Below are 16,624 nucleotides of genomic sequence, written 5' to 3' on the forward strand. Positions count from 1 at the left end.
TCCGGATTTACTTCTGAGGAACCTGCCTAAGAGATCCCCATCCAGGCTCCCATAAGAATGAGCAAGGTGGCATTGATGAGCCACGTGGACCAAGATCTGCAGAAAGGAAAGGGACGGAAGAAAACCACGTGGCTTCGCCTCTTTTGGTTGCTTCCTGATCACCACCAACGCCGCAACTGGGGAGAAGAAAGAAGTGATTCATTTTCAGTTTACATTTTCTTTAACATAACAAAGTCCCGCTTTTGGAGGCTTAATTGGATCTATTCTTGGGTGTGACAAGGAGTTAGTGGGAGATGAAAGGGGCACATCAAGGAAGAAAAACAAACATTCCAAGTGAATAATGTAAGATCACATCCATAATTAATGGCATTTGGCATGTTTCCCCTGGAAGCCTAATCATAGCGTGGAATGTGCTAATTAGAGCGGTTTGGTGCAAATCAGTCATTGCAGGTGTGGAAAAGCTGCCTCTGTTCTTTTCAGCACTGGTGGCGGCTGTGACACTGGATCCTCAGGTGGGGTGGGGCTTGAGTAAATGATGGAGCTCCGTTTTGAAACGTCTAATGGTGTGAAATGAGTTTCTCTTCTTGTTGAGGACGGGGACATGTATGCGGTATGTGGTGTCTGATGGCGGGACACGGCAAGTTGGAGCTGCAGAGACATTTTAGGTTAGTTCTTTCCCTCTCTTATCTTTGGGGAAGACAAGAGAATGAAACAGGGTCAGAGCTGGAAGGAGGGAAGTGAGGAGAGGAAGTAGCTCCCCCAGCCCCTGCACCTACCCAACACCCAGTGGGATAGGGGAGATGACCTGTTGCAGGGCCAGGTGCACCTCGGAAAAGGTAAGGCACCAGGGCGTCTTTGGTTTACTCTTTCGTGTCCACGCTCCACCCCAAGGAGGCTGAAACCACGCACTCAGCCCTGCCTGATGTCTGGCTTCTGGTCAGATTTAGCACACGGGAGCCCCTATTTGAGATTGGAGGGAAGGAGGGAAGAGATAGAGAGCTCAGGTGACTTACCTCCCATCTCCTCCCTCCTCCTTGCTGGGATCTGCCTGACCCCCTAGAGCTGAGATTCCACTTGTTGTAGGTCAGCCCTCTACTCACAGCCTTCTCGTCGCAGGGTCTCGCTGACCTGGGCTTCAGGGCCTGGGGCATCACATCCCCACCCTTCCCAGCCTGGTCTACAAGTGCTCCCCCTTGTGGGTCCCTCTCTACCTGCACCTTTGTAAACACCCCTTTAATAAATTCTCCTCAAATGATCCTTAATTTGAGGGTGACCTTTCTTAACAGCTGTGTCAAGACCCTGAAAAAGAACTAGTTCACAAGAGTGACATTCTTTTTAAGTGGAGTGCTCTCCCTTAAAAGCCAGTGTTTTGGCCAATATTCTCTGGCAGTCTTTATTAAATGCGTCCGTTATTTCCCTGCTGTCTGAAAGAGAAGTAACTACACATGATTGAAAAGCTACCCTTGCTAACTCTTTATGAACATCAACTGTTGTCCCATGGTGGGCACTGCAGGCTTTGGCGGCTGTTATGGTCTGAATAGTGGCCCCCCAGATTCATATGTTGAAGCCCTAACCTCCTAATATGACTGTATTTGGATATAGAACCTTTAAGGGGGTGATTAAGGTTAATGATGTCATAAGAGTGGGTCCCTAATCTGGTAGGACTGGTTTTCTTAAAAGCATAGGAAAAGACACCAGAGCTTTCTCTCTCCTCCTGTGCCCACAGAGGAAAGGCCACGTGAAGACACAGTGTGGAGAGAGCAATCTGCAAGCCAAGAAGAGAATCCTCACCAGAAGCCAACCCTGCTGGCACCCTGATCTTGGACTTCTAGCTTCCAAAATTATGAGAAAATGAATGTCTGTTTAAGCCACGCAGTCTATGGTATTTTGTTTTGTCAGTCTTGAGGCAGGAGATAGATGGGCCCCAGGTTAGACATTTACAACTGGCCTCCCATTTACATTTCATGGGGCAGGAAAAAAGTTGGCTTTGGGCTGGGCACTAGCCTCCTGTTTGCATTTCCTGAGACAGGAGATAGATGGGCTTCAGGTTAGACATTTAAAATCAGCCTCCTGGGACTTCCCTGGTGGCGCAGTGGTTAAGAATCCGCCTGCCAATGCAGGAGACATGGGCTCGAGCCCTGGTCCGGGAAGATCCCACATGCCACAGAGCCACTAAGCCCATATGCCACAACTACTGAGCCTGCACTCTAGAGCCCTCGAGCCACAACTACTGAGCCCACATGCCACAACTACTGAAGCCCGCACACCTAGAGCCTGTGATCCGCAACAAGAGAAGCCACCGCAATGAGAAGCCTGCACACCGCAACAAAGAGTAGCCCCCGCTCGCCGAAACTAGAGAAAGCCCGCATGCAGCAACGAACACCCAAAGCAGCCAAAAATTAATAAATTAATAAAAAATAAAACAAAATAAAACCAGCCTCCTGTTTACTTTCCAAAATGGAAGAAACTACAGAGACAGGGTAAATGTGGATGCCTTAAGATAACAGTCATGGTAAGAACAAAGAGGGGCAAAACCTTGTTTGAATAAAGGATCAAGGGATCTCTGCTTCCCCCCTCCTTGGGGCAAGGGAGACACCACACATGCGCAGAAAGGCTCCTTGGGGGTCAAAAGTCAGAGGACAATGCTAGGCCATGATGAGTCTTGGTTCTCCCAGATGCCTTCACGTCAAGATCCATCTTGGCTGAGAGGTGCGTGTTCACCTAAAGGGAGGGCCCTGAGACAAATTAGCCGGGAGGACAAAACAAGATGATTGGCCAGAAGGAAGACAAAGACCTGGAAAACTGTCCCTTTATAAAGGATTTAAACTTCCCAAAGGCATGACTCTTTCTCTCTGGGTTTGCCCATGGGTCTTTCCACATGTACTCTGCTTTTCCAATAAACTTTTTACATTTCTCTTTACCTTCTGCCTCCTTGCCTGAATTCTTTCCTGACAAGGCAGGCAAGAGCTGGGGGTTTAGGGTGTAGCCTCTGGCCTCTGTGGTCTAGCAGTTAGGACTCCCGGTACGGGAACTAAGATCTTGCTTCCAGCTACTGCTTGCTGCTGCTTGCTGCAAGCTGCTGCTTACTGCTGCATGCGTCCAAAATCAGTCTGATCACAGACTAATACAGAGACTCCAGGATATAGAACAGTTTGCCCTTGCCCTAAGTGGTTCCAAATTTCATGCCCACCCTACTCCGGTTTTATAGTTTCTTTGCCTTATCTCTGAGCTATTACCTCTTGTGGCCAATAACGTCGCTACCTTTAGCATAGCCATCCCTTACTCACTTAAATCTTACTTGTTTCCTAGTATTAAACTGTCATGTGAGACCAGAAAAATAAAGCTCATTAGAATCATGTATAAAACAAGAGTTAATAGGTTCTGAGTGAGGGTCTGAATTGTTCTTCCTTGAGTAGCGCATGTATTTTAATGCAGAGACTTTATCATGAGGACTTTTTAAATGCCCGGAAGCCATTTTTTTCTTACTCTGGAATCCTTGTTATATTCTTGTACAGCTGAGGTTGCCAAATCAGTGGCCTAAGGAAAAAACGTGGTATCACAGTAACTTCTCTCTTTTCTTTTCTGAACTGGTTAGAACACAATGAAACTTCAAATCTTGTACGATCAGGTCTTACCTCACACCTGAGGATCCTTTGGCTTGAAAGTATTAGAAACTTGGCTCCTGGCCCCTGCTACATGCCGCCTGGTAGGAGAGGGGCCTCTGGATTCATTTAGCCCAGTGGGTTCCTGGAGAATTTGATTAGCTCTCAGGCCTTGCATTAGCCATCCTTTGTCTCAGCCTGGACGGCCCTGCAGCCAGTTGATACGGGGCGATTTTATGAGGCAACTCCCCTCCACCCTCCTCGGCTTGTAATGCTCATTGGCAGAGACAGCTAATCGATTGCTGCTCCTTGCCAACCCCCCAGATATCGACTCAGGTCTTGGGAAGACTTTATAAAGAGTCATCAGGGGGAATCTTCCAGTTCAAATTGAATTGTGGGCCATTAAATCTCTTTAGTAAAAGACTGCGCCTCATATCATATGCCAATGCACCTTCTGAATTTTTAACCTGCGCAAGAGAACAACCGCCTTTCCTACAGCCATCTCAGCAGGTTCCGGGTTTTTTTTTTTCCCTCCAGCAGATCTAGTTAATTGTTATGGATTTTCCAGCAGGTAAAAGAATTTGGAGTTTGGAAAGAGCAGGCTTTGTTTTCTCTTCCAAAGAAAACCAGTTCAGGTGGCTCTGCCTAGAGACACAGGAAGGAGGGAAGAAAGAAGGAAAAGGCGAGAGGATGGGACCTGGGGTGACTGCCATCAGGGGCATCTCAGACAAAACTGGCTATTGACCAGATGCCACACGTGTGCACCCCACACATGCAGCTCAATACACACAAGCAGACCCACATGCGTGCACACACACGTCCACACCAAAGGCACATATATGTACACAGATACACACATAACACACATGTTCATGTGCACACATGCATACACACGATGTGCACACAAACACACCTGTGCGTGTGCAGATGCCCAAACATACACACACGAATGCACACACACCAGCTTCATCATTGTTAACATGTGACATTAGGTGAGTTATGTAACTCATTAGATGAGTTATTAGATGACATTAGATGAGTTATGTAACTTCTCCCAACCTTGATGTTCTCATCTATAAACCCAGAGGTAATCTGGGTCATCGTGCAGAATAAATTAGTCCATAGGTGAGAATCCTCAGGCATGTAATAGGTATTAAACGTCTGGCCCTGCTGCCTGCAATCCTTGGTGAGGTCTGTCATGGAATCAGAGATGGGAGGAGCTTTTAAAACTCTCATTTTATCCAGGAGGACACAGAGGCCCCCATAGAAGACATACTTTGTCCAAGGTTACCCAGCGAGTTAGTAACAGGTGGGACTAAACTCCTGGTCTGCTTCTTTCTAGTACTGTTTTCTATTACGCTGCCTCCATCAAGGAGAAAGAAGAGGCCTGGCCAGCCACATGCTCAACCCCAACAAGATCACTTGTTTTTATTAACAACTCCCATTTGTGTAGCATTTTACTCTTTTCAAAGAGCCGAGGCTAATTAGAAATCGCAGTCCTCAGAGAGGCTGCCCTGGGCTTCCTGCGGGCGCCCTTGCCCAGGGTGAAGGGAAGCGAAGCTAGAGAATAGGTCTCATTTAATACGAAGACGTCACTCCCGGGTCTGACCTCCCGGGCCTGTGTGTGTGCCTTGAGAGGGCAGGGTCACCTGGGAACGGCCTCAGGCTCCCCTGCCCAGCAACACCATTGACTTCAGCAAAGGCAGCAGTGCATTATGGATGCAGGTGCAGGCCAGGCTGGGAACCAGAGCCCAGACTCACAACACAACATGTAGTCAGGAGTGGAGGAGGAGCCAAAGTCAGGAACACCGGAGTCGGAGTTAGGACAAGAATTTGATTTAGTAAATATTGCCAAGCACTCTGCCCTGTCTGGGAATGGTTAACAACACACACAAGGTGTGTGAGGCTGGAAACGCCCCTGGCCTTGCGGGGCTCACAGTTTAGTCACATTTGAGCACTCACCACTTGCCATGTACTATTGTCAGGCTCTCCATGTAATCACTCATCCAATCTTCAGAACAACTCTATGAGGTAGGGTCTGTCATTATGCCCATTTTACACACGAGGAAATGGAGGCAAAGAGAGCTTAAGTCTCTGACCCAAGGTCTAAGTAATACAAATAGGATCTGAATCCACACACCAATGATGCCACTGTTCATTTGGGTTCCCCTACAGAGGCCTGAGTAAGGACTTGTGTGCAAGTAGCTTATGCAGGAGCTGATCCTGGAAAACTCAGGAGGAGGAGTAGGGAAGTGGGGCAGGGAAGGGAAGGAAGCCAAGACAGACAAGCATTGACGATCAGATCCCCAGCTGATCCTGCTTCATCTTGCTAGGAGCTCTAGAAGCCAGTGCAGAACCTGCACCTTGGACTTCTGTGCCCATGGAGGTGAGGGAGCTGGGGCATTTATACACCTGCTCCCGTCAATCACGGGCTGAGCTACTCCCGGGTTGTTTATTTCCCAGCTCTTCTAGCCCTCCATGAAGGGGCACAAAAGGCTTCCAAAGCCAAGGAACGCTCTCAGCCAAAAAGTTAAAAGCATCTGGAAGTGGGCTGTCGTGTACCAGAGGGGATATGGGAGGGGGGCACTGACAGTTCAGTGTGGCCACCCCAACATTCTAGATGGCAGAAGAGGACAGGGATCCTCGCCTCCAGCTCAGATATTGAAGCAGGTAGACCCAGAGGGGTGAGCGATTAAAGATCTGAAATACCTGGTACATGGGGTGATGTCCCCACCTCCCCTCATCCCAGCTTACAGATCAGCCCCTGCAGCCTCATTCCATGAACTTCCCCAAGTCCTAGCACAGAACCTTCCTGTCAGGCCTGAACATGGGGAACTTAAGTTCAAGGATGAGACAAAGACCTCACCTGATCCAACAGCTTCACCTGTTTTACCCCTGCCGCCACCCTTGACTTTGAGAGGCACAACACCACCTGTGTCATGTACATGTCCCTAATTCTCCCACCCTGGCAGGGGAGCTCCCGCAACGCAAGGCGTGTAGGCAGGAGAGGGAAGGAACTGGATGTCCCACTGCAAAGGGCCGCTTGCCCCCAAGGTTGTGAGCCCTGATACACTGGAAGCAACAGCCCGGCTCAGGAGAGGAGAGCTGGCGGCGATGAATATATACATCCTTGTCTGCTGTGAATTGGTGTAAGTGGGCTGTTCTGTTGGCTGAGTATTGGCGAATGCTGGTGGAATGTGGAGACAAGTCAATAGACATATGTAACAAGAAATCATTGCATTTAAAATGACCTCCCCCTGCAGGCTTTGGGAAACTGTCGCTATCAAGGAAAGAAGTGGGCCTCCGCTGAGCCGGGAGATGCTCGTGGGCTTGGGCGGCTGTGCGATCCTGCGGATCAGACCGTCCTTCCTCATCCGCTCAGCAAGGATTTGTCAGGCACCGTCCAGGGTGACCTTGGCACTGGGATGTGGACGAGGAGCCAGCATGTTCACGGTAACTCCCTGCCCGGGGAAGGGTCAGAGTTATTCTTGATCTGCTGGAGTTTACATACATATTTTTTTATTCCAAGCGCTCAGGGCAGCACTGACATCCAAAAGCCTGTTGCCTCATGGAGATAACAGTTTCCTTACCTGTAGGTTGGGGATAATAGTGACCCCCAGAATTGTTATAAGGAATAAAGTCTATGAAGTATCTAAACTACAGCACATGCCTGGCGCTGGGTGTTACTGTAACCATCACTGAGCTGCTCATTGTCTGTCTCCCGTCTGGAAAGGGGGCTCCATGAGGGAAGAGAGGTGCTGTTGACTTCCTCTCCGCCCAGGCCGCAGGGCGTGGCAAATTGTGGTTTTCGGTAAGCAGTGAATGAATGAATGAACGAGTGAGTGAGTGAGTGGAGTTGTGACAACTCCTGATACGTAGTAACCTCGAGCTTTATTGTGTAATAAGATTTTAACCCCAGATTAGGTAAATTCCCCTGTACTTTTCTCTCAAACACCCATCCCAATCCTATTTACTAATATTTTCTATCATCATTTGCTTACTAGCTGTCTCTTCTATTAGAATCAAAGTCCATGAGTGTGGGGTTGTGTCTTTCTCTTCACTGTGTATCCCTAGGGCTGAGCATTCTTCCAAAGCTGGTGCTCAATGATAGATGGAAGGGAGGAGTGGAAGATGGAGGGATGGAGGAAGGGAGGGAGAGAGGGAGACAAGGAATATGAAAAGTGGCAGAGTGACTTGGAAAGCTGTAGGCGCTGAGCACCAGAGGCTTTCGCTGCCCTTGTGATGGGCAGGCGGGGTCCTCGGCTGGGACTAGGGGTGGGGGTAGAACAGATCTGCACGAATGAGTCTGTGATCAGGAATGAGGCTGCCCTGCTTGACTCTGTGAACCTCTCCCTTGCTCCAGCCCCCAGCTTGGCATGCTGTTCCCTCAGCAGCCTCTGTGTTTTCCCAGGGAAGAGAGTTGTGGTTCGGTGCCTGCTAATGCCTGTTAATGATGCCTGTTAATGAACCTGGCCCGTGGAGGGATTTCATTTCCTCCCTGCAAAGGTCACTCTCTTCCCCCCACCAGGTGGAGGGGTGCACAAAACAGAGGGGGACCAGGCAGCTTCTCGGGGGAGCCCCACTGCCCAGCTCCCTAGGACCTGTGCCAGCTTTGCACATCCCTGGCTGTGCTTGGAAAAGGCACCGAATGCCCCCGTTTGTCTCTTGGTAAAAAGCTGTGTTTTCCACCTTGTAATTAGTGTGGCTCTGCTTGCAACACCATGTTCCTTTAATCACCAAAGGGTAAGCTTGCAGTTAGCATAATGCAACATGTTCCTGCTCAAACACACAGGCAGGAGGAGGACAGAGAGAGAGAAGGGCTGAGCAGTGGACCCACAGGCAGCATTCTTGCCTGGGAGAGAACAGCCATCTTCTGGGGCAGAAAGTGGACTGGAGCATTGCCGGGGGTGGGGGTGTTGGAGGGGTGGGGGGGACACATGCTGAGAAGCCAGAGGAAGGGACAGGGAAGCTCCTGGCCCTGCCCTCAGGAGCCCCAGTCTGAGGGGGAGACAGGTCCCTTGACCTCAGGGGATCCCCAGACTAACGGCAGAAGGAAGGGAAGTAAACTCCATTAAGCTCCTACTGTGCACAGGCTAGATGCCCCCGCCGCCTCACTTTACCCTGTGGTGTAAGCGGAGCTACGTGTCACACACCAAGGGGCATCACTTGTGTGGAACACAAGGAGGGTGGTGCCCTGAAGGTGGCTCTGGGTATAAGCATGCCTTCCTCCAACTTGCAGACAAGAGGATGGGAGACAGACGCTAAGCCCAAGGACTCACAGCTGAAAGCTTGGAACCAGGATTTGAACTTGGTCTCTGAATTCAGGTCATGTGCCGCTTGGGCAGTTCCTGGTGTGTGAAAGAAAGTGGGACAGAGAGAGAGCAAGGCCTCCCTGCACATCCCACGTCTCAGCTGGCTTGCCCTGAGACAAAGGCTCACAGGCCTGTGGGCAGTTTCCCGGGAAGTGGTCCCTGCAAGTGGGATGGAGTGAGAAGGGGAAATGGCACCAAGAAGGGGAAAAGCAAAGCCAAGTTTGCATTGTCGGATTAGCCACCTGTGTGGGCAACTGGTTCTGGACCCCACGGGTCATCTCAGGAGTCTTGGGGCATGTGTCTCAGAGCTGCACACCAGGAGATGAGTGGGAGGAAAAAAATTCTCAGTGGCTGCCGCCCCCTCTTGACCAAGGGTGGCCAGTGCTTCCTGGTTGCAGTTACCTGAGCACCAAGCAGGTACTCCAAGCGAGTACTCCCATGATGGATCTGTTTCTTTTACTTTCACCTTTGTGTTCTATTGCTTTTGCTACAAGTTAAGAATGTTGCCTATAGATTGAAATATACAGGATAGCTCATTCTCAAGGCTCTGACTTCTAAGGGTATAACACTTTCCCATTCATACAGAGATAGAGATAGAGATAAAAAGTTGCAGAACAGAGAATAACATTTGTCCTGTTAGAGGTTTATAGGAACATCCTGACAGGACCTACAGGGACAGCTGCAAGAACAAAGGATTCTGACACCAAGGAGTTTGCAGCAAACAATCACCCCCCCTCCCCTTTTAGTATAAAAGAAGCCTGAATTCTAACTGGGGTCACATGGTTCTTTGGGACACTAGTCCACAGCTTTCAGCTGTGAGTCCTTGGGCTTAGCCTCTGTCTCCCATCCTCTTGTCTGTAAGTTGGCGGAAGGCATGCTTATACCCAGAGCCTCTAAGCTGGTCTGCTAGCTTTCTTGCTCTGCTAGAACAATGAAGTCACTGTTCCTTGCCCCAACACCTTGTCTCTCGATTTATTGGCCTGTCATGCAGCAAGCAGTATGAACTTGGACTTGGTAACACCAGGAGAGCCATGCTGGGGCCTCAGAGAAGCCCTGGGCAGGAAGCAAGAGATGCAGGTCACCGGCAGAGATGAGGGCTGCAGGGCTGCACCTGCAAGAAGCTGGTCCAAACCTATCCGAGACCCTGAGCAGTGACCAGAGAAAGGGGCCTTGCCAAGCAGCTGAAAGTGATGAACAAACAGTGTCTGGGAAGCAAAGACTGAGAAGGAGTTAGGAAGTAAAAGTCTCATTGGGAAGTACCACTTGAGATGGAAAAGAGAGAAAGCAGACTGGACAGGGGAGTCTGCCTTGGGAGCTAGAGCCTACAAGGACCCAGTCTTCTAGTCCCTAACAACAATCTGAGATTCTGTGATGGGGACATATATCACAGTCCTCTTGGCCCCAAACAGATGCAGTGGTAGAAGTTCCTAGCTCAGAATTCTGCCATCCTTGGCCAGGAAGGATTCTGATTTGTGGTGGAGGCTGCTAGATGTCCTCATTCTCCCTTTCTTCCATCTTCCTTAGTGATAGCATCCCAAATTTTTTGCTGGGCACATAGACTCCTGGAATAAAGTTTATATTCCCATCTGTCTTGCAAGTAGGTGTGGCCATTTGACTGAATTCTAGCCAATAGGACATAAGCTAAATCAGCATAGACAGCTCTTTGGAAGTCTTCTTAAAGGGATAGGTGCCCTTCTCTTCCTCATTTCCTTTACTTTGCTGGCTGGAATGTGGCTGAGATGGCTGGAGCTCCAGCAGCCATAATGGATCACACAATGAAAGCTGTGTGCGGAGGGTGAAGGGGCAAGAGGATGGGTCTTAGATGCATATAGAGCTGCCATACCAGCCCTGGGCTACCTACTTCTGTAATTGATTAATGTTAGACAGAAATGAATGTCTGTCTTGCTTAAGTGACTATTTGGGGTTTTCTGTAATTATTTGTATATGTATCTATCTCCCTAGTGTGGGGACTCAGGGAAAGCAGGGACCTGACAAAACTTATTTCTCTTTGTGGCTCTTGCCCCTATCATGGAGGCTGTCATAGTGTTTGTTGAACGATACACTTTCATTCCCACCTGACTCCTGGAAAGGTGACCTAACAACCTCCCTCTAGTCTCATACTGAGAGGGCAGAATGGAATCCTAAGCTGGAGGTCCAGGGTCCAAGCGCCCAGTTTGGGCCACACCCTGCACCACTCAGTTCTACTATTCAGGAGGCCTAGGGGCAAGAGACAGAAACCATGACCCTCGGTGGGGAACCCCTCCAGAGGCACATGGCCCAGTGAGCAGTGGCCTGCTGCAACAGGCTGAGGGAGAGGTGTCCGGAAGGGCTGGTAGCTCTTGAAACTGCCCCGCTCTCTCTTGCCTCGTGGACTTTGCACCTGCAGGTCCCTCTGCCGGGCATGCTTTTTCCTTCCCCCAACCTCCCCTATTTTGCTTGCCTGGATTACTTCTCCCAGATTTCAACAAAACTACTCCTTCCTGGAAAATTTCTTGAAGCCTCACCCCCGGTAAGCGCTCCCTCGGCTGTGCTCACCCCATCTTAGAAGTACTTTCCATACTGGACTGTGCCCTCCGTGAGGGCAGGGACTGCATCCCCTTTCTTGTGGAACCTGGTGCAGGTGGGCCCTCAGGGAGGGCTCTTTGCGCAGCCTCTGAGCCTCCCACAGGAGGAGAGCTTGGAAGTCAGGTGGCTTGGAAAGGACCGGACAGCTCAGTGCCAGCCACGCGTCCCAGCCCTGTGCTTCCAGCCCTTCCGCCATCTTCTTCCCTCCCTCCCCTCTCCCCCACCCCCCTCAGCAATGCCCTGGCAGGACTGAGTGTTTTCTGCTCTTGGTAACCTGTGACCAAAGCCACTTGCAGCTAATTAGCACTGGCTGTGTGTTTGACCCCTGCCCCTGGCTGGCGCACGCCACCCCAGCTCATTCCCATGTAATGGGCTCAGCACCCGCCTGGCAACACCACATCTCTTCCCCTTCACATGATTGAGCTTCTAGCCTGAGGACTTTTTTCTTTTTTCTTTCTGGTTTGCTTCACTTTATAATGAACACTTTCTTCTGGCTGTTCTCTTCCCTCCTCCACTCACTGTGTGTGTGATGCTGGCTTGGGTCCCCTAAAGACAGGCTGAGGCAGTCGTGGGCCCTGCCCCTGGGGAACCTTTAGTTGGGGCTGACACGATGATGTGGAGGGACAAGGATGGGGCACAGGGATGCACAGAGGGAGGGACCCCAGAGAACATGTGGTCCAAGGTCTACCCACTGTGCAGAGGAGAAGACTGAGGCCCAGAGAGCGTGAGCAAGCAGATCAAGATGACTCAGTGATCTAAAATGTCTTAGCCCGGGTCCCCCTAAGCCCCAAACAAAGTCTGAAACAAGGTCTATGGATATGGGAAGAAACAGAAGTAGGGAGCCGGGAAGAATGAAATAGGAAGGAGAATAAGCCAGTTTGAGTGCTTTACCATCACACTGGGGGCCTCTAAGTGCTTCTAAAATTTCTACTCAAGGTGGGGGTGGGGTAGGGTAAGAGGGCACTATTTATCCTTCAGCTTCTGGCCATCACTGGGCAATGGCTGCCTCATGCCATGGCGGTGTCAACATCCTTGCACTTTTTAAGGTTGTTCATATGTCTGCATGCTGGGCAGGTTCTAGGCAGCTATTGCCAAGGTGGGGGGAGGGGTGCTGTGAATAGCTGATTCCCACAACAATGGCTATGATGAAAAGTTGGGCTGAGAGGTTGGGCACATGTTGGAGCTGACATATGATGGAGCTGTGCAAGGACAAGAGAGCATGGCCAACTGCCTCAGTCAGGGATGTGTTGGGCAGCAATGATCAGAAAACCCAACTTCAGTGTCCAAAAAAGAGAAAACTTCATTTTTCTCCCATAATAAGACTAGGTAGCTAGCTACTGGTACAAGTTCAAGGACGTCCGCCCTGGAGTCTGAGATTTTCTTAGTCTTTCTGTTCTCAGCCCAGGATGGTTGCTGAAGTTCCAGCAATCACATTTGCATTTTCAGCAGGAGAAAGTGGAAGTATGGTGGAGGGGAGAGAGGCAGTATCTTTATTAGGTCAGCAAAAGCTGTCCCCATGATCCCTCCAGCACATGTTGATTGGCTAGAAGGGTTGTCACTTAGTACCTTCACGTGGAAGGGAAGGGGGCTGGAATGAGGGCTGGGGCAGCCAACCAGCCATCTGCCATCCAGACATGGCCCCATTTTCTTTTTCTTTGTGCAGCTGCTGTCCTGTTCCCCTGTCCCCACTACACACTTCATTTGTTGCTTCTAACTCATGGCTGGCCCTGGTCTTTGGGACAATTTAGGCATATGTTGGATTCTTTTCACTGAGACCAGACAGATGAGAACAGATGGAAAATAACCATGAGTTGCTCCATTTTTTTCTTCCTCCACTTCTATCTCCCTTTGAAAGAAGGAGAAGCCCCTGGGGGAGATGAAGCGGGCATCATCTGATTCCATCAATGACTGAGCACTGGCCGTCATGAGAAGGGTGTATTTTCATGTGGCTGTTCCCCTCTCCTGGCCAGTGGGTGATTTCACCCAGTGATGAGCCTAGAGGAGGGTGCTGAGGGGAGAAATGAGATCTGGGCCCCCGCAGCTGTCCCTGTGTGTGCTTGGGACACGGGGATGCTGGGCAGTGAGGGGTCCCTGCCAGCTGCACACCTGACCCAATCACCATCCATCCGAGGGCTTTGGTTAAGTTCAAAGTCCTGAGCAGTTATTCAGTCTCCTCCAAACTCCAGATGGGCAGGGGCACTCATGTCCCAGCCTCTCTAGACAGCTTAGCAGGAAAACCTTTGTCTGGACTCCCCAAAAAGCCAACCCTGAGATAAGAATTCGAGTGACAATAAGGGAGCTGAGAGTAAGACAAGGAATGGAAGGAGCCCATGGACAGTGATATCATCCTAGGTCCCACTGTGGGCAACAGAGTCCTCTGGGAGACCCTGTGGAATGGAGCTCAGAGTTACCCACCCAAGGGATAGGGAGCTGGGGTATGTATACACCAACTCCGTCAGTTACCGGTGAGGGCTGCTCCCAGGGCCTGTTAACTCCTAGCATTCTGGCTGTCAATGTGAGCAGGCAGAACAGAATCCAGCTGCCAGAGAAAGCCCTCTGGTGAAGAAATGCAGAGGGTGCCAATTGGGAGCTAATCTGGGAGCGGCTAAAATGGTCAAGGCCGGGGCCAGCGGGTGGAGCCCCGACAGTGGCTCCTGCAGACAGGCGATGTCCCAGCTGGGCACAGCTCAGTGGGCACTACCAGCATTTTGGTGGAACGATTTTTCTTGGGTGGAACAATCGCTCTTTGTAGGATGCTGGCATCCCAGGCCCATCACACTTCCTCGTCACTGTGACAACCAAAAAGGCCCCCCACCCCGCACATTTCTAAGTACTCTCCCTCAGTTAAGAACCGTTAAGAATGGTTAAGAACTGTCAATCCAGTCCAACCCCTTTGTTTTCCAGATGAAGGCAAGTACTTGCCCAGCAACACACAGCTAGTTCTGAGAGGCGGAGTCAGACCTGGAGGGCAGGTTTCCTGAGTCGTTAACTTGCTTGTTCCCAAAAATATTGGGACGGTTCAGCACTCACTCACTCATTCATGCATTAATCAAAAATTATTGAAATGTTCTGTCTGAGCTCTGGGCCCAGTGTCCCCTCACTAGCCTGGCACCCTCCTGCTGGGACCCAGACCCCTCCTGCTTATTCCAGCCTCCCTGGAGGGGGCCGTGTGCCCTGTGGCTGACGGGCTCTGTGTGAGGGGAGGGCCCGTGGCTACAAGATGGGCTGGCATGGGCTGTCGCTGGATGGGAACTTCACTCTTGAACAAGGCTTCCCCGATGCCCTTCCCTGCTGCTGACAAGGGCCCCACAGCTGCAGTGACGGTAACAAGGCCCTTAAGTAGGGAAGAGAATGCTTTGGGGATGCTTCCCGCAGCCCTCTCGTCCCTGTCTCCAAACCATCCCTCTGCTGTCTGCCCGCGGCACCTGCAGCCAGGCTCCTGGCCACTCTCCCCACTCCAGGCCCCTGGCTCCTCGTGATTGGCGGCCCTGCTCAGCCTGGCACAGACTCCTGGCACCGGGTGCCCTGTGAGCACAGCGCCAGCCTTGGAAATGATGGAGGGTCCCTGGCTGCTGCACCGAGGGGCCTGGTTACCCTCCCTCCCTGTCTCCAGCCAGGATCCGCCCGGCCTGGCTCGCTCTGCTCTGCTAAGGGCCGGGACCAGATGGCGACTTATCAGGGCTGATTTACAGCCACAGCTAAGTCGGCTGAGGATGAGGCGTGGATGCCAATGGGCCATGCCCTGACAGAGGGGCCTGCAGGGTAGCGATGGGGGACAGAGTGGGGAGAGACAGGACGTGCCCCAAGGAGAGAAAGTGGGACAAAGAGCGAAGGAGAAGCACGGGGCCGTAAGAGGAGAGAGAGGAGTGGGAGAACAGAGTCTGGGAGACGTGAGGGAGGAAGCAGCACAGCCGATGTTTATGGGGTACTTACCATATGCCAGGCCTGCATTTTCTCATGGGCTTTGCTTTAGAGCCGGGCTGTCCAATCTGGTAGCCACTAGCCCCAGGTGGCATTTTAAGCTAAAATTGAAATTAATTATAATTAACTATAATTGAAAATTCAGTTCCTTAGTCACACGAGCCACATGTCAAATGCTCCATAGTCACACGCGACTGGTGGTTGCTGCTTCGCACAGTGTGGATACAGAACATTTCCACCGTGGCAGAAAGTTCTATCGCACAGGCTGGCAGAGGGAAGGCCGATATCAAACAATAGCTGAAACTTTCATGTTGCTAATACACACCTGTATCTCCATCCATCCATCTACCCACCTATCTATCTGTCTACCTACCTATCTACATATCTATCTAACATCTATAGCGAATCTATATCTATATAGATATCAGGCACTGTTCTAAGAACTCTACATGTAATAATTCATTTATATCAACCCTAGATGGTAGGTATTTATCTCAAAGGTCAGCAATATTTACAGCAATATTTTCTGTAAAGAACCAGATAGTAAATATTTTAGACTTTAATATTTTAGGCTTTGTGGGCCCTGCAGTCTGTCACAAATGGCTCCATTCCACTATTGTAATATGGAAGCAGCAGTATGGGGGTGGCTGTGTTCCAATAAAACTTTATTTATGGTCACTGAAAGTTTAAATTTCGTATAGTTTTCACGAGTCACAAAATATTCTTCTTTTGACTTTTTTCAACCATTTAAAAATGTAAAAGCCTCCTTAACTTGTGGGCCAGTCAAAAACAGGCAGTGGATTGGATTTGGCTCATGGGCCTGATTAGATCACCCCATTTCACAGATGTGGAAACTGAGGCACAGAGACACCATCTGGGTTGTCTGAGGTCACACAGATAGAAATGGCAGAGCTGAGATTTGCACCCAGGTAGTCGGGCTCCAGAACCTAGGCTCTTAACCTCTTGACACATTAATGAACAAAGTCATTTCAGGTAGTGATGATTGCTGGGAAAAACTATAAGTGTGACATGGTAGCAACCGGGCGTGGGTGGGTGGGTGGGGTGGTCACCTGTATGTGAAGAACAAGGAAGACTTTGAGAAGATGCCTTTTGACTCAAGACAGGGATGACCAGAAGGATCCAGCCACAGGACGAGCCAGGAGAGCAACCTAAGCGTGGAAGGGACAAATGCTATGCCCTACAGCAGGACCACAGGCCAGCGTG

General features: G+C 50.4%; 1 long non-coding RNA gene across 1 annotated transcript in view; it reads right to left on the reverse strand.

Moving 5' to 3' along the window:
• Window positions 1–208: 208 nt before the first annotated feature.
• Window positions 209–16,624, reverse strand: part of LOC130709017 (uncharacterized) — a 42,297-nt gene continuing 25,881 nt past the window's right edge. The window contains exons 2-3 of the long non-coding RNA XR_009009433.1: window positions 15,413–15,501; window positions 209–648 (exon numbers count right to left, since the gene is read on the reverse strand). This is a non-coding gene — a long non-coding RNA (uncharacterized LOC130709017). The remainder of the gene's footprint in view (window positions 649–15,412; window positions 15,502–16,624) is intronic.

This window comes from Balaenoptera acutorostrata, chromosome 10, assembly GCF_949987535.1.
Source record: "Balaenoptera acutorostrata chromosome 10, mBalAcu1.1, whole genome shotgun sequence".
NCBI lineage: Eukaryota > Metazoa > Chordata > Mammalia > Artiodactyla > Balaenopteridae > Balaenoptera > Balaenoptera acutorostrata.